Source organism: Phodopus roborovskii, unplaced genomic scaffold (assembly GCF_943737965.1).
Source record: "Phodopus roborovskii unplaced genomic scaffold, PHOROB, whole genome shotgun sequence".
NCBI classification, from domain to species: domain Eukaryota; kingdom Metazoa; phylum Chordata; class Mammalia; order Rodentia; family Cricetidae; genus Phodopus; species Phodopus roborovskii.
In genome coordinates this window covers 22,492,504-22,511,412 of record NW_026126459.1, presented here as the reverse complement: position 1 = coordinate 22,511,412, position 18,909 = coordinate 22,492,504, and the positions used below count along the sequence as shown (strand labels likewise).

Below are 18,909 nucleotides of genomic sequence, written 5' to 3'. Positions count from 1 at the left end.
TCTCACTTCACTTTTTAAAAGTATTTTATGTGTATGCGTGTTTTGTCCGCACATATGTCTGTGGACCACCTGGGTATGTGGGATCTGCAGAGGCCAGAAAAGGACATTGGGTCTCCTCAAACTGGAGTTACAATTGTGAGCTGCTATGTGGGTGCTGGGAATCAAACCTGGGCCCTCTGGAAGAATTGCCAGAGCTCTTAACCACTGGGCCATCTCTCCAAGCTGTGGGTCTCTTTGGTTTTATTCTTTTGCAAACAATGTTTCACACTAGGCTGGAGAGACCTATGCTGTAGACGTCATAGAACATCTCCACTTAAAAAACTCTTTGTGTTCGAATCCCCCCAAGACAGCGCCCCTTACCAGCAGGAAGTAGCTTGGAAAGAACGACGCCCAAATTCCCAAATATTGTGTATAAATGTTTGCTTTCATTTAATTGGACTTTGTTATATAAAATTAAATAAAATTTAAAAAACTCTTTGTGGTCATTTCTTTTTCTTTTTCTTCCTTTTTGTTTCTTTCTTTTTGTTTGTTTGTTTCTCTGTGTAACAGCCTTGGCTGTCCTGGAACTAGCTCTGCGACCAGGCTGGCCTCCAACTCAAGAGATCCACCTGCCTCTGCTTCCCGAGTGCTGGGATTAAAGCTGTGCTCTACCACCTCCTGGTGGCTGTTACTTTTCTTAAGAAAATACTTAATCACTTTGTAAAGCCTTTGTACCTGCCCTTCAGCTGCTATATGGTAGGTACACCATTACTTGGACGTACTGTACTGTTGATTGGTCCTCTAGTGATAACTGTATGTGTGTTTTCTAAACTTTTGCTACCAATGTTTTAACTTTGTACATAGTTTATTTTCCATGTATGTAGATATACTGGATCAAAAATAATATGGTGCTGTAATTCCAACAAGCAATAATAATGTGCACTTTGACCCATCATCAGACATTTGACATTGTTACCAATTTATAGGTGAAAATTTATACTTAACTGTAATTTAAATTTTCTTATGAGGGACTTTAGTAATTTTTTTACTGTGTCCAAAGGTAATTCATCTTTTCTCTCCTGTCAACAACCCATTTTCTTATACGATTTTGCTCTTTTTCATATCGATTTGAAAAGATTTTGTATACAAAATCAAATTAGTTTCCTTTGTTTGTGATATGAGTTGCAAATCTCCCTCCCACACACCCATATTCCATTTGTCTTTGTTTATAGTGTGCTTTTGCTCTGCAGAAATTATAGATTTTTTTTCTGTTGACAGAATTTGTCTTTCTTATGCTTTGAGACATCTTGTGCCATCTGAAAAGCCCTTCCTCTGTCCCTCCACCATGATACTGTAAATTTGTTGTTTTACTCTTTTACATTTATTTAAAAACAATAGATTGGTATGAATGTAATTTAGTATGAGAACTGAAGCAGAGACATCACATTATTTTTTTCCAGGTGGCTACACAGTTGTCTCAATACTACTAACTGTATAATCTATCCTATCCCTGCTGCCACACAATGCCATCTTTATAACATACTAAATTCTCTTAATGTCTTGGATTTATTTCTGGACCATTTTGTTCTCTTGATGGAACTACTTATGCATGCATTGGCATTCTCTAGAGCTCACTGTACTATTTGGGGGAGCTTCCTCCCTCTCATTAACCTTCCTTTTCAAAATGCTCATAGCTAGTTTGTTGTTGCTGCTGCTGCTGCTGCTGTTTAAATTGGTATAAATTTACACATGAACTTTGCATTCGGGTTGTGTCATCTATTGGTATTTTTATTACACCATATTAAATTTATAGATTAGTTTATGGAGAGCTGACATCTTTATGATATTGAGTCTTTCTACTTCAAGATATACTGTGTCTCTCCATTTATCCAAGTTTCTTTTTGTGTCTTTTGCTAGCATTTTAAGTACCTATATCTAGCATATTTATGACTAGATTGCTATTTTATTTACTTTGTTATTTCAAGTGAATAACACCTATTCTATTTCCTTATACTTTCTATTGAATTCATTTTAAAATGTGTATTAGCTTATGTCTATTTTGCTTAAGGTATCAGGCTTGATGATCTGAATTTGATTCCATATGCATGAGAGCACATGTGCACACACACACAGACACACACACATATAAAATATGTCTTATTTACATTAGCCTTTTTAGTTGACGTCCTTGACTTTGCAAATAAGCTCTTGTCTTAGTTTGCTTTCAGTTGATGTGATAAGGGTCATGATCAAAGGCACATAAAGGAGTAAAAGGTTTATTTGGATTTGGATTATAGGTCCATCTTCAAGGGAAATCAGGGCAGGAGCTCAAAAGAAGAAACCTGGAGGCAGAAACTGAAACAGGAGCCATGGAAGGGTGCCGCTTACTGGCTTGCTCCCCATGGCTTGCTTAACCTGCTTTCTTATACAAGTCATGACCACCTGTGTAGGTATGGCACCATCCACAGTGGACTGGGTCCTCCTAAATCAATCGTCAATCAAGAAAATGCCTTACAGACTTGCTTATTGGCCAATCTGATGGGAAATGTTCTCAGTTGAGTTTCTTCTTCCCAAATGACTAGTGACACATCTCACTTTAATGGGGATAATATAATTCATTTTTTACTAAGTATAATTATGAACTTTGGACTGTGTGTGTAAATTTCTTTCTTGAGTTGTTTTGGTTTTGCTTTTGTTTCGAGACAGGATTTCATAACAGTCCTGGCTGTCCTGGAACTCACTCTGTAGACCAGGCTGGCCTCAAACTCACAGAAATGCACCTGCCTCTGCCTCCTGGGTGCTGGGATGAAAGGTACGTACCACCACATCCAGCTGAGTGTGGAAATTTAGTCATGTTGGAAAAAAAATTAACTATGGGGGCAGTGAGATGGCTCAGTGGGTAAAGGCTAAATTCAATCCCAAACCTATCTAGTGGAAGAAGGGAATTAATTCCCACAAGCTGTGTTCTGATATCCACATATTTGTCATGACACATGTACATCCATACACATCCACCCCCTCACAGAAAGAGGGGGGGAGGGAGAGAGAGAGAGAGGAAGAGAGAGAGAAACAAATCTTTAAAAAATAAAATCAAATGCCAGGTATGGTGGTGCTTTCCTTTAGTCCCGGCACTCAGGAGGCAGAGGCAGGTGGATCTCTGTGAATCTGAGGCCAACCTGGGCTACACAGCAAGCTCCGAGATAGCCTGGACTATATAGATAGGCCTTGTCTCAAATAAATAAATAAATAAATAAATAAACAAACAAATAAATAAATAAAGCAAGCAAGCCAACAGTTTGATTCCAGATCCTGAGTTCTAATTTCTCAGGAGCCTGGAGTCTTGAGCCAAGATCCAGAAGCACCAGTGTAAACCACATCAATTCCAGGGAAAGACTGACAGCCTATTCTCCATCCTAACTAAGCTGGATGGCTGATGTCACTGCTGGCTTTTCTCTCCATCTGTGCCCTCTGTATCTTTGTGAGCTCCACTCCTCTGCTTCATCTTGAACGTTGGAAGGTCCCTGCACTAGTCTCAGCCCTTCCTCATTCCCCACCTCGACTCTTCCAGGCATTCACGCCCCGCACCTCCTGATAATGACTCTTCTAGGCATTCACGCCCGCATCTCCTGATAATGACTTCCTGTGCGCATCTCTCAGGCCTCTTTCCCAACCAAACTCATTTGTCTGCCTGGTAAACTCAATATCGCCACCAAGACACCTTGCAGGTACCCAAAACTGAACCCATTTAACTCAGAGCTCCTTGTTTCTGCCTCCCACAGACTCTTCCTGTGTAGTAACTAAAGATAATTGCTCAACAAATATAAGACCCAAACAACTGCCCTCAGAGCCAAACAGCTGGGCAGGGTAAGGAGGACAGAGGATGGCGTTTAAATTCTTAGAAAGGTGTCTGAAAGCATAGGGGATTGTTCAGTGTTAAGAGCCAGGCTGTTGTAAGGCTTTCCCTGGTTCCTGCTGTATAGAGAAATATCCTTGTCAAAATCCAGGAACATACTTGCCAAAGCCAGGGCCTTGGGAGCTTTCCCCTAAGGTCCTAATGTATGGAAAAGGAACAGTAGTTCCTTGTCTAAAACTAGAAATACGCTTGGCAAAGCCAGTAACTGAAGAATGACCTACTAGTACAGGACCCCATTTGTATTCATCATGCATACACCCCCTGTTCCAGTAATGCATTTGGCAGCCAAGTTCCTTCACCTGCATGTATTGAGCACACGTGCCTCCCTCAAACAATGGACCCACCCACCTCAGAATTCCTTCAATCCTCTGTGTGCATCAGGTTATGAGTACTCTCATCTTTGAATAATAGTTTAAGGTTCCTGCCCCTTAAGCTTATGCATAATTGAGTGTGTATATGATTAAAATCAGATGCATTATGGGAGGGACATGTATTATAGGAAAACAATACATGATTTAATCTATCAATTAAGATGGAGAAACACTCTAACTACTCTTCTTAGTAACTACCCCTTCCTTTTAGATCCAATAGAAAGAGACCTCAGACTGTAGCTTAGGGCCCTTCAGTGCTGTCTCCTCATGTGGCCTGATGTCAATATTGACAGTATGTCCCCCATAATCTGTGCTATTGCTTTGCTCTGAATAAAGTTATTCTGCTCCTTTTGCAAATCTGCCTGAGCCCTTCCTTTCCATTCTTTGGACAAGAAGCCCAGAAGCCCAAGCACTGGAAACAGAAGGAGAGGGGATGAGGCCAGATAGGTGCAGCTCTCTTCCCAGAAGAGCGGGGGTTTCAAACAGTGGTCAGATCTAAGCAGAAGTCCATTGGGATAGGAGCGCCCTGGCTGTGAGTTAACGGGAGGAAGAGCAGTGGGGAGAGTGCTGGAAGGCAGGACAGGGAGGGTAGAACCTAGGGACTTGGAGCAAGAGATGGTTGGAAGGCTGGCAAGGTGGCTTTAGATGTGGGGTGTGTTCCGTTTCTTTTTTCTTAACAGGGTTTTGCTCTGCAGTGCAGGCTGGCCTCAAACATGTGATTCCCCTGCTTCAGTGTCGAAGTAGCTGCAATTTCAGGTAATTTCAGGTGTGGGTCATAGCCACCCAGTTTCTTAGTCTGTCTGTGTCTCATTTAATATTCCCCTTTCTTTCCTAGTGTTAATCCCAAAGGAAAAAACCAAGGTTTTTTTTTTTTTGTTTTGTTTTTTGTTTTTTGTTTTTTTTTTTTTTAGACAGGGTTTCTCTGTAACCCTGGCTGTCCTGGAACTCTGTAGACCAGGTTGGTCTCAAACTCAGAAATCCTCCTGCCTCTGCCTCCCAAATGCTGAACTAATGGCATGTGCTAACCACAGACAGCAAAGCAAGGTTTTTAAATCTGAGTACACAGGCTACTTCCCCCTAAGGTGGGGATCAAAAGGTCAGCCTTGGACATGGTGAAGATAAGGTTTTTATAGGGTAGGAGGTTTCCAAATGGAGGATTTGACAGGCAACTAGATATGTTAATCATAATAACCTTTTGAATCAGACATGACTGCAAGGCAGTCATAAGATAGTCATAACAGCAAGTGGTCATAATAACCTTTTGAAATAGTTGCCATTTCCTGGAGCAGGCAGTACAGAACCATTTGTAGCTTACAGGTGGGTTATAGCCCAATCCTTGAAAAACTGAAGTTTAGTCACACACAGGAAGAACCTGGTTTGTCTTTATTATAAGATGGCTTTCAGCCTAGGATAGAGGCAGGCTGGTTCATCACTAGCTGTATCACTCCCTTATGAGGTCCTGTGGTCCCATCTATAAAATATGTCAGTAAGTTTTCACTTTCCAGCCACACTAAGCCCCCTGAGCTCACCCCCTTAGCTCACCTCTCACCTGAACTGATGCCCATTGCTGAGCTGCTTCTTCTGGCCCTAAGGTGTGCTCTTCACAAGGCAGTAAAGATTGCTTTAAACATGGAATCACATGGTAGGATGTTCTTACTTGTAATCATTATGGGCTTAATATGTCAAGAATAAGAAGCAAAATCCACAGTCAGGCATGGTGGAATACACCGTTGGTTTCAATGCTATTAGGGAGGCACAGGCAGATGGATCTTTGTGGGTTTGAGGCCTGCCTGGTCTACAGAGTGAGTTCCAGAACAGCCAGAGCTACATAGTAAGGCCCGTCTCAGGGTGGGATTGGGGAAGAGAGCCAAAATGCACACTGTGAATTAGAAGGTGACTAGAGCTTCCCGGACAGACACTGCTCTGCTCCCATCTCCTTCGTTCTCATGACCACACTGCTCCGGCCACACTAGGATCCTTGCCCTTCAAATTCATCAGATGCCTTCCTGCTCCAGAGCCACACCATCCCTTCTGACTGGGAGTGATGGTCAACCCCCATCGCTAATCTGATGGGATTCCGAGTCACCTAGGAGACACAGGTCTGGTATTTCTATGAAGGCATTTCCAGGAAGGTTTGACTGAGGTGGGAAGGCCCACCCTGAATATGGGCAGCACTGTTCTACGAGCCAGAGCTCCAAAGTAAATAAAAAGAAGGAGCATGTCAGCTCTGTCTGCTTACTGACCAGCTGCCTCAAACTGCTGCAAAGATGGCTTCCCTACCATGTAAAATGCACCCCTTCCCTTAAACTGCTTTTGTGAGAACAACAATAAAAGAAATGAACACAGAAACACAAACACGGTGCTGAGGATGGGGTACCTCATGGTACGTAGGCCTCTGGAACCGATTTTGGGTTGGGGAGCAGAGGAGTTAGGCAAGAGGAGTCCTACAATGCTCTAAGCCACTAAGGTGTGAGTTTGGAAGAGCAGAACACTAAGGACAGGAAGGCAGTAAATGCTGTGCTCCTGGGTTCTTGCCAGGAGCTGGCAGCACCATTCTTGTTACATTATGCCAAACAACCTGGCTGCACTCTGCTCATGCCCTGAGAACTTGAGTGATGCTGATCTTAAAAAGTAACGGGCTAATTTGGGGGTGTAGGAAATACCATGACAACATAGTGTTCAGGCTATATTCATGGTTCCTGCTCAAATCATCTTATCCAACTTACCAGTAAGAGAGAGTAGGGCAATAGGGAAGGTGCCCTACAGGCAATACCCCATCCACTGAGACACCAACCTGTGAAGATTCAAATTTTAAAGAGTCTGAATTGAGAATAGTACTGAAAATATTCACTGTTTGAAAACAGCAACTAGTAAGACACTGTTTCCCCAGGTGTTCAGGTGTGGTAATAGTGTGCACAGAAGCTACTACATACAACTCTTACACAAAGGGGACAGACTTCATCTTGAAGCAACAGTAGAACTTGATGCACCCACATAGTATTAGTTTTATCAGTGTTACAGGACATTTGATCACACTGTGAACCCAAGATTGTGTTATTTATTGGAAAAACCTGTTTCTAGTTATGCTGTGGCTCAGCCCTAGAACACACACCTTTAATCCAAGAACTTTCTACTTATTGTAATCAGGATTTAAAAAGTCAACAATAGGTTAAGAGGTAGAGCAAGCAACCAGTTGACAGGAAAAAACCGTAGAGAGTAAGAGGGAGTCGGGATGAGGATAGAGAAATGCACAGGAAGTAGAAGGGAGGGACATTCAGCTTGAGAGTTTTGTTTGAGATACCCACAGGAGAAAGCTCTCTGGGATGTCAGTGAAGGAAGAGGGCCAGTTGGTGTTTTCTCTGCCTCTCTGAACTAGCAGGCTTTCACCTCAGCGTCTGCCTCCCAAGTATTTATGGGTAAAATTGAAAGATTGAGATTTAGTCAAAAACATTTGGCACTCCAACATGTTCCACAACCACACAGTGAAATCACAACAGCTGTAGACAGACAAAAAAGAGATCAGATTTGGTTAGACACCTGGGAAGTCCTCAAGGAGAGAGTTAAATATTATTAAAAGGAAAAACCTTTTCCAGGTTAAGGATGGGAATATCACAACACAGGGTGTTAGGACCCTGTACAATGCTACTTTAGATGACTTGAAAATAGAAGTAGAAAATAAAAAGATAAATGACAACTTAGATTGATATCAATTATAATTACTACCAGTCTGGTAACTCATATTTTATCCTTAATAATTTTTGTGCCAAATATGAAAAGTGGATAGATAAGATACAAGCCTTAAAAAGACTTATAAATGAAAATAAGAAAAATACTCAGAAACAGGAATTTAGACAAGAACCTACCATGCTGCATGCTGAAACTAAAGACAGGCGGTCCAAAGTTACTAGAAAATCAACCTTAGCTTATCTAGTTACTATGCAAGAATGACCAGGAGACGATAGACACAAAGGTTACATAGAAGTGGAATCCTATAGAAATATCAGAATTGAAGTGATTTAAGGAAGCGATCATTTCATATGGTATGCATCACCCTATGGGAAACAGATATTAAATTCATGGGCAACTCGGGACAGAATTATCCCCCAAGACTGAAAAGATTTGGCAGCAGTAGTTTTGGGAGCTGGTCCTCAGTTACAATGGCAAACATGATGGAAAGAGGAAGCTAGGGCCATAGAACAATGAAATAGGGCTAAAGGTATTGATATTCCCCAAGATCACTTTCTAGATGAAGGTCAATATGTTGAGATACAAGGGCAGCATGAATTTGATGATCACACCTTGGCACTATGACATTTTCAGCTTTAAATGCTTGGGGCAAAGTTGCATAATCAGGAAAGAGGTCTGAGTCATTTACTAAAATTATAAAGGCACAAAATAAACCACTGGTTTGTTTGTTTGTTTGTTTAGATTGACTTCAGCTGTAAATAGAATAGTAACAAATCCAGAAGTCAAACAAATATTAATAGACTATTTGACTTTTAGAAATGCTAATTCAGAATGCAAAAAGATGATTAAGCCTTTAAAGGCAAGATTAGCACCAACAGAAAAATGGATTAGAAATAAGACTGATAATTGGATCTCACAATTATGATGCTAATCTGATAGAAGAAATTTTAAAAGTTTTAAGAAAATCAAAATGTCAGATGTTTTAATTGTGGTAAAGGAAGGTAATTTGCAAAGGGACTGTAGGCAAGACATTCCTAGAAACAATGTTTTTCTAGAGATAATCCAAAAAGAAGGCCTCAGTGAGCATGGCATTGGTGGTGCATGCCTTTAATCCCAGCACTCAGGAAGCAGAGACAAGTAGATCCCTGTGAGTTTGAGGCCAGCCTGGTCTACAGAGCTAGTTCCAGGACAGGCTCCAAAACAATACAGAGAAACCCTGTCTCAAAGAAGAAGAAGGAAGGAAGGAAGGAAGGAAGGAAGGAAGGAAGGAAGGAAGGCCCCAGTTTTCTGGAGTGTGCAAAAGGTGTGACAATGGCTATCATTCAACTACTGAATGCAGATCAACAAGGAACAGGCAAGGTAACTCTTTATAGCAAACTGCTATAAATGGTCAGAGACCAAAGCTAAAAATACAAATAAATGGCACTGCAATTGAAGGTTTAGTAGCCACAGGGGGAGATGTAACATTTTTTTTTCCACCAAAATCTTGGCATCCAGATTGAACTCTTCAGGAGGCAAATATTCAGCTTCTAGGGATTGGAACTTTATCTCAGGTAAAACAAAGTACAAGATGGGACAAGTGTATAGGGCCAAAAGGACAAATAGGAAAATTAAAGCAATATGTGGTAATATAGCCATGAATTTATGGAGGTGTGGTTTATTGTATCAATGGAGAACAAAGGTTAATATTCTTTCAAAGCTATTCTCAAGAACAGTCATGGACTGTTCAGGTTGTACATAAGTAGGACACCACAACAGCTGTTTTTTTTTTTTTTTTTTTGAGACAGGGTTTCTCTGTGTAGCTTTGGAGCCTGTCCTGGAACTAGATCTATAGACCAGGCTGGCCTCGAACTCACAGATATCCACCTGCCTCTGCCTCCTAAGTGCTGGGACTAAAGGCATGCACCACCAACACCCCAGCCAGCTGTTGGTTTTTCAAAGATACCAACCTCCATACCTTTAAAATAGTTAAATGACAGGCTGGAGAGATAGCTCAGAGGTTAAGAGCACTGACTGGTCTTCCAGAAACCTGAGTTCAATTCCCAGCAACTACATGGTGGCTCACAACCATTTATAATTTGATCTGGTGCCCCTTTTGGACATGTAGGCAGAACACTGCATACACAGTAAATAAATAAATCTTTTAAAAAATAGTTCACTGACAAACCTATGTGGGTAGAACAATAGCTTTTGCCATCAGACGAATTACAGGCACTAGGGCAGCTGGTGCAGAGCAGCTAAGTGCTCAGCATGTGGGAGAGCTGACTAGCCCTTGCAATCTTCCTATACTTGTCATCAAAAAGCAATCTGGAAAATGGAGAATGTTAAAAGATTTAAGAGTCATAAATAGCCAGGTGGTGGTGGTGCATGCCTTTAATCCCAGCAATAGGGAGGCAGAGGCAGGAGGACCTCTGTGAGTTCCAAGCCAGCCTGGTCTTCAGAGCAAATTCCAGGACAGCTAGAGCTACACAGAGGAAAAAAACCAAAAAATAAAAATAAACAAGAGCATAAATAAGGTAAAGCAGCCAATGGGATCTTTACAGCTTGGAATTCCCGAAGGGATGGTCTATTATAGTGATTGATTTAAAAGACTGCTTTCTTACTATACCTTTTCAAGAACAGGATAAATAAAAATTTGCCTTCACGGGCCTACTTATAATTGAAAGATTTTAGTTTGCAGAGCAAGGATGTAGGAAAGGGGCAGGAGAATAATGCTTGCAAGCAGAATATAAAAAATCACAAAGAATGGATGTGGATATGGGTGGAAAAATCAGGAATTAAAAGAACAAGAAAGGTTACTATGGTGATGGGGCTAATGGTTATATGCTAGGCTGATATTGTTAAATAGGGCTAGTTACTGAATCATCAAACCTTTGTGGAATAACTGAAGGCTCTAAATGTACAGCCAAGAGAAAGCCAGAGTATGAAAGAAGTCTCTCACAGGTCTTGGCCCACAAGGAAATAGGCCCAACCCTGGGACAAATGGTCCCAGATGAACAGCCCTGTCAGGGTCATACCTGGCCAACAGAACAGTCTGGGGACTTTCCAAGTCATTCTATGGAAAATGTTAAAAGATTTAAGAGTCATAAATAGTCAGGCAGTGGTGGCACATGCCTTTAATCCCAGCAATAGGGAGGCAGAGGCAGGCAGATCTCTGAGAGTTTGAGGCCAGCCTGGCCTACAGAGTGAGTTTCAGGATAGGATCCAAAGCTACATAGAAACCCTGTCTCTAAAAAAAAAAAAAAAAAAAAAAAAAAAGATAGGTTTACAGAAAGTACAAATTGAGGGAGATTAATTACAAATTCTTAATGCTTTTTAAAAGTTGCTGGGAGATATTACTTGGCTATGGACCAAAATTGCATCAACTACTCAAGAGCTAAGTAATTTATTTCAAACCTTACACGGTGATAAGGGCTTAAATAGTCCAAGGAAATTATCATCTGAGGCTGAGAGAGACTTGGCTCTGGTGGAAAATACAGGATGATCATGTGGATAACTTAGATCCAAAGTTTGTTATTTTTGTTATTTTGTCTTCACCTCATTCTCCCACAGGAATTCTTATGCAGAGAGAAGATAATATCTTAGAATGGATATTTTTAGCATACAGAGTAAAAAATTAAAGATTGATGTAGAAAAGTTTTCTGAATTGATTCTGAAAGGAAAAAAAAATGAAACTTCATCAATTAGCAGGAATAGACCTAGCAAAAATTGTGGTACCTTTTACTAATGCTGAAATTGTCTATTATGGGCAGAAAATTAACACTGGCAAAGAGCTTGTAGTAATTTTTTTGGGAAAAAATAACTATAAATATGGCAAAAGCAAGAGAACAGTTTATTAAAAAGAATTCATTGGATTCTCCTTCATATAGTAAAAGAGACACCAGTTTCTGGAGCCTCTACATTCTATACTGATGCAAATAAATCAGGAAAGGCAGGTTAAAAGTCAGGAAAAATAAGTAAAGCAGCTCAAAGTCCTTATGATTCTGTTAAAAAAAAAATCAGAGCTATATGCCATTTTTATAGTATTATTAGATTTTCCAGAACTTCTTAATATAGCTACTGACTCTCACTATGCAGAAAGAGTTGTTTTACATATTGAAACTACTGAACTTATTCCAGTTAATTCAGAATTAACTTTGCTATTTATTCAACTACAACAAGTAATCAGAATAGAAATCACCCATTATATACATAATACATATCAGATCCCATATGTATCTACCCGGCCCCCTAGCACAATGTAATGATGAAATTGATCATCTTTTAATAGGAAATATGCTAGACGCCTCAGAATATCATAAGAAACACCATGTTAATAACAAAGCCTTGAAGAAAGAGTTTTCTATCACTTAGCCAAGGATATTATAAAATGTTCTACTTGTTCTTCATATAACCAAACTCCACTACCTACAGGAAATAACCCAAAAGGTACCCAAAGATAATGAAATTTGACAGATGGATGTGTTTCATTTTGTGGAGTTTGGAAAATCAAAATATGTGCACCATAAATACATATTCAGGATTTAAATGGGAAACTACTTTAAGTTTTAAAAAGGCTGATTCTGTAATTACACATCTATTAGATGTTATGGCCATTATGAGGATACCTGTAGAAATTAAGACTGATAATACTCCAGCATATGTCTGTAGTAAAATGGAACAGGTTTTTGCATATTACAACATAAAGCACAATGCAGGTATACCACAAAATCCTACAGGACAAGCAGTTATAGAAGGAGCTAACTGCACTTTAAAAGATATACTTAATAAACAGAAAGGGGTAATAAAAACCTCCAGAGATAGATTACATAATACTTTATTAACTTTAAAATTTTAAATGCTAATGATAGGAATAACAGCTACTAAGAGACATTGGATAGTAGAAAAAAACTGCTAAATTAAATCATCCTGTGTATTTTAAAGATGTGTTGACCTCAGAATGGAACCTGGGATATGTGTTACATTGGGAAAGAGGATTTGCCATTGTTTCCACAGGGAAAGAAAAGCTATAGATAGCATCAAGATTGAAAAAGATATGAACAGGAGAGACCTCCTGAATAAGGAGAGGTGATAATTCATCAGACAGGTTGGTTATTCAGTCCAAACTAACTTATAAAGACTAGCAACTGTGTTTCATTTGATCAGGCACGAAAAAATAAAAATAAATAATAATAATAATTTTGGATGATAACTTACCAAAGTCACACTTGCCTTACTGGCATGAAATGAAAAATAGGCTTTCTTAAACCACATTTCTTAATTCCATGCTAAAATGTTAGTCTATAGATTGCCATTTGGACATCAGCTTTTGAGTTTTCTTAAGTAAAAAGAATATTTTGTTGTTTGATATTAAAACCCAGTTAAGTGCATGGTAGTTGTGGTGCATGCCTTTAATCCCAGCACTCAGGAGGCAGAGTCAGGTGAATCTCTGTGAGTTCCAGACCAGCCTGGTCTACAGAGTGAGTTCCAGTAAGGCCAAGGCTACACAGAGAAACCCTAGGGGTAGGCAGGGGTGGGGGTGGGGGAATTAGGGGTGGGGAGGAGCCCATTTAAGAGATTTCAAATGTTTTAAGTAAATTCAAAGGGTTACTACAATTCAAACTTGTTTTCTAACTCTCTTAAGAGTTGGAGTGATTTGGAGCTTAGATAAAATATTTGATCAGGGCATTGGTAGCCCATGCCTTCAATCCCAACAGAGACAGGTGGGTCCCTGAAAATTAGCTGTTTTCTAAATTCTGAGTTACAGTGAACAAGGTAGCAGTGGCACAAGCCTTTAATCCCAGCACCCAGAGACAAAACTCAGATACAGCTCCTAACTGGTATTGAAAGACCCGCAGAGCGTGGACCTTCACTCTCTGACTCAGGAAAGGAGACACCCCAAATCACTCATGAGAAGTGGTCTTGATGCAAACTGCATGAGGAATTTTTATTCCAAGTGCACTGGGGTCCACAGTCATATGCCACACAGCTTTTATAGGGTTACAACAAAGCCTGCACATCGTAAACCAATCATCTCATAGCATCAAGAGCCCTCAAGGTGCAGGCCAATCAATTTAAATCATTTTATAGTTTTTAGACCAATCATTTAAAATCATCCAAGCCTGCTCTTTATAGACCAATCAGTTTTCTATAGCCCCAGAGGTCTGCATTTGTGCAGGCTCCTAGGTGGGGTGACAAATGGCAGTTAGGTTAGGTCACTGGGGCAGGGGTTTCACAAACAGTCTATGAAGTCAGATAAGCGGCAAAGAGCATGACCTTTCGCCTATTTACTGGCAGAAGACAAAGTCTGGAATTCGAGGTTTTTAGGGCTTTTTAGACAGTTTTTCTAAACTTTTAGCTTCCTGGGGTCATTGGAGAGTTAGGCTGTGTTTTCCATCCTTCAGTATGTTTGTACACTACAGAAATCATATGCCATATTCACAGGTTATTAAAAAAAAACCCTCTACAAGGTTACAAGAAAAGCAGCTAATCTCCAAAGGAACAGGAACAAAGAGCAGCCTTTGGGACTGCCTGTAAACTCTCTCCATGCATGCAACCCTAACCAATACTGAACCTGATTATGGCCTAATTATGGATATCATATTTATAGGTAAATTGAAAACTGGAGACTCTTGATAAAAGAAAAAGGAGTCCATCAACATCTGCCTATTGGCTTTTTTGTTTTGTTGTTTTGTTTTTTTGAGACAGGGTTTCTCTGTCCTGGAATTCATTCTACAGAACAAGCTAGCCTCAAACTCACAGAGATCTGCCTGCCTCTGCCTCCTAAGTGCTGGGATTAAAGGCATGCACTACCACCACCCAGCAATGCCTGTTGGCTTCTATTGAAAATGCTTTCTGTATATGGAGGATAAATATTTTATCTTTTGAGAAACAAATCTACACATTTTATGAAGCACAAGAACCTTATACTCAGTCATTGCTGTGGTCATAATGGTGCCCTTACAATGATGGACTAAATCCATTCAAAGGCAGAGTCCCTAGCAGGTTTATCCATGTAAGGAAAGGTATTACAGTGGAACTGGTACTTATCTGAATTCCTTCATGACCAGGATGTGGTAGCAAAGGGGTGTGTGCCTTCCCACACTGATGAAATAGCTCAGTTGTCTAAACTGCTCACCCCTCCTGCAAGAGAGGCACCTATTGAACTGTGGGGACCAAGGGAATGGTCACAACATTTGGCTAACACAAGGTTTACTGACACTTCATCAACCACTGATGGAGCCAAAGCTAATGGGAAGCAACAGCCCATACACTGGGGATGGAATGGCCGATACTGAGGAAGAAACCACAAAATCAGCACAGCTGTAAGACAAACAACTAGGAAAGCAAAAGGAAAATATCTTCTCTAATTCATGAAGCACATGCAACAGTATAGCTATATGGTCATCAAAATAGAAAACCACTAACTGGCAGATAAATGCAAAGATATCTGGTCATGGGAGGCATGAGAAATGGCAAAACTTAGCAAAGACATCAAATTTTATGACAGACAAGACTTCTGAGAATAATGAAATAGTATACAATACTGGACTAAAATATTAAAATTTGCCAGGGAACAACTTCAGAATAAAACCAGTAAGAATAATAGATTACACATTCAAAAAACTTGAAAGTTTATCCCTACCACTAAAAGAAAAGGGGGGGGGATGAGGAACCAAATTAAACCAGGACAACTATAACATCATTAACTCCAGCACATGGGGTGCAGAGGCAGGCACATAAGAATTACAATGATTTAAATTTAATAGGCACTTGCAAAATGCAGGCTGAAATTCCAAATGAATGTCCTTTGTGATCTAAAAATAAATACACTTAAACACTTAAACCTTGAATGTATATATAAAGGGAAAGGTGAATGTAGGCATATTTATCCACACACATAGTAAGGTATATATAGTTGTTTTGTTTTCAAGACAGGTTTTCTCTGTGCTTTGCAAACCAGGCTGTCCTCAAACTCACAAAGACCTGCCTACCTCCCAAGTGCTGGGATTAATGGCATATGCCACCACCACCCAGCTGAAAGATAATACTTTTTCTGTTGCCAAAAACATTTAGTCCTAGGGAATATATAACCTGCCAAAAAAGGACCCCTCTCCCCCAGAGTTAGGACTGGAGCAGGCTTTGCTTTTCCTCTTTCCAGGAGAATAAAAGCATCCAACTAAGGAATCCAGAGACCACTCGACAAGTGAAATGTCTGAAGAAAAAGAATGTATCATCAAGAACAAATGTCCCAAGAAAAAGGATAAATTGTCTGAGTGGTTTCTCCACCTCCAGGTGACTGGCCTGAAATCCTGCCTCAGAACCCCCAGACCAGCATGGCACCCATGGCACCATCTTGCCTGAGCAGCTGCCCCTTCCTGCCAGATAACCACCTGATATTCTACACAAACGGTGGGCACCTTTGGGTTGATTGCAATGTTCTACCTAGCCAGGATTAGCCACTAAGTTGACAAGCACCACCCAAAGATCAGCTTCAGACTATAAACTGTTCAGGGCATTGAAATTGCTGAGTTCATATAGGCACGAACACATCACAGAACCTTGAACTCAGAAATACTTAATCCTAAGACTACCAAATACAACCAAGCTGGACATTGTGGAAGGCTTGGCTGAAATAGCTTCACTATTTTAAATAGTTTTACTGTGTTAGAGCAAAACCCATCTCTTTTTATTTAGACAAAAAGGGGGGGAAGTTGCAGGATATTTGATCACACTGTGAACCTCGAACTGTTTCTAGTCATGGTGTGGTTCAGCCCTAGCACACACCTTTAATCCAAGAGTTCCTGCTTATTGTAAACAGGATTAAGTAAAGCCAACCATAGGTCAAGTTGGCAGGAAAAAACAAAAAACAAAAAAACATAGCAAGAGGGAGGGAGTCTGGAGGACAAACAGCAAATAGAGGGGAGGGGCATTCATTCTGAGAGTTTTGTTTGAAACTGCATAGGAGAGGGCTCTCTTTCTGGGACTTCGGTGGAAGAGGAAGGTCAGCTGGCTGCTTTCTCTGCCTCTCTAAACTACCAGCTCTTCACCTCGGCATCTGGCTCCCAAGTCTTTATTGGTAAAATTGAACGATTGAGATTTAGTAAAAAACAACATATAAGTATGCATAATGCGGGGCTGGAGAGATGGCTCAGAGAGAAAAGCACTGAGTCCTCTTCCAGAGGTCCTGAGTTCAATTCCCAGCAACCACATGGTGGTTCACAACCATCTGTAATGAGACCTGGTGCCCTCTTCTGGTGTGCAAGCATAGGCAGACTACTATATAAATAATAAATACACACACACACACACACACACACACACACACAAAAAGTATGCATAATGCAAGAGTTATGGAGCCACAGAAGCTTACAGCAAGGTTACAGGAAGTCTTTAAGGCCAGGCAAGGTATGGCAGGGTCAGGTTCCCTAGACATAGGTCTTGAGAATCCACTGCAGGATGATGTGAAAGGATTACCTTGCTGGGTTTCAGTCAGTCTGACACAGCAAGCACTTATCCAGCCATTGGCCACTGGCCTGATCTTCCTTACATCTCAAGCACTCTCTTATGGAATGGAAATATTTACTCTATGATGTTATATGTTGTTAAGTAACTTGTATTTTGTTTTACAGAGGCTCATAGTTAAAAGATTGCCTGAGTCTCATAAGAACTCTGAGGCATTTACATTTTGAATGATCTCAAAACTGTTAAGACTTTGGGGGTTTTTTTAAAGATGAACTGACTTCATTTTGCATCAAGAAATGAACATGATGGCTGGGAGGTGGTGAGTTCAATGTCAACCTTGTCTACCAAGTAAGTTATAGAACAGCCAGGGCTAGGTAGACTCTGTCTCCACAAACAAATAAGCAAACAGGAAGAAAGGAAAGAAGGAAGGAAGGAAAAGAAATGAATATGATTGCAGCCATTTGAGCTGACAGGTCCCTTCTTCATGAAGGCCTATGTGCAATGGCTGCAAACAGCAGCCTTCTTGATAGCACATTTAACCTGCTGCCTATATGAGTTGCTCCAGGACACAGTGGCCAGGGTTCACATTGGTCAGGTCATCTTGTCCATCTGCACTAAGTTTCAGAATAAGAAACATGTAATTAAGGCCCTGCATAGAGCCAAATTCAAGTTCCCTGAGCTCTAGAAGATGCACATCTCAATGATGTGGGGCTTTACCAAGTTTAATGAAAATAAATTTGAAGGCATGATAGTTGAGAACCAGCTCATCCCTGATGGCTATGGGGTCAAATACAGCATCCCCAGTCATGGTCTCCTGGACAAGTGGCAGACCTTGCAGTCCTGATGACTTCCACTTTACTCTTCTACACCCCACTAAATCATATTCAGTAATTAATCTCACATCCAGTCAAAAAAAATGAGCATTAGACTTTAGAGAATGTTACAATTTATTTATATTCATGTGTGAGGGGGTTCGAGACAGGGTTTCTCTATATAACAGATCAGGCTGTCCTAAAACTCGATCAGAACGAACTGAAACTCACAGAGATCGCCCGGCCTCTGCCTCCTGACTGTTGAGATTAAATGTGTGGGCCACTACCACCAACCTGGTCTACCTAGTGAATTCTAGAACAGCCAGGGCTACATAGAGAAAGTCTGCCTCAAGATAAATAAATAACAAAACAAAATAAAAACAAAAACATCCAGGCAGTGGTGGTGTATGCCTTTAATTTTAGCACTTGGGAGGCAGAGGCAGGTGGATCTCTGTGAGTTCGAGGCCAGCCTGGTCTACAGAGTTCCAGGACAAGCTCAAAGTCTACATAGAGAAACCCTGTCTCAAAAAAACACAAAACAAAACAAAAACAAAAACAAAAACCAGGGCTGGAGAGATGGCTCAGAGGTTATGAGCACCAGTGGCCTTCTAGTGGACCAGGACCTGAGTTCAATTCCCAGCAATCACATAGTGTAATGAGATCTGGTGCCCCCTTCTGGCCTGCAAGGATACATGCAGACAAA

The 18,909-nt window shown here is 40.6% G+C and overlaps 1 non-coding gene across 1 annotated transcript; it reads left to right on the top strand.

Moving 5' to 3' along the window:
- The first annotated feature begins 17,845 nt into the window (after window positions 1-17,845).
- LOC127226251 (small nucleolar RNA SNORA70) lies at window positions 17,846-17,975 on the top strand. The gene has a single exon (XR_007834862.1). It is a non-coding gene; the product is annotated as a small nucleolar RNA SNORA70 (small nucleolar RNA).
- The last annotated feature ends 934 nt before the right edge of the window (window positions 17,976-18,909 follow it).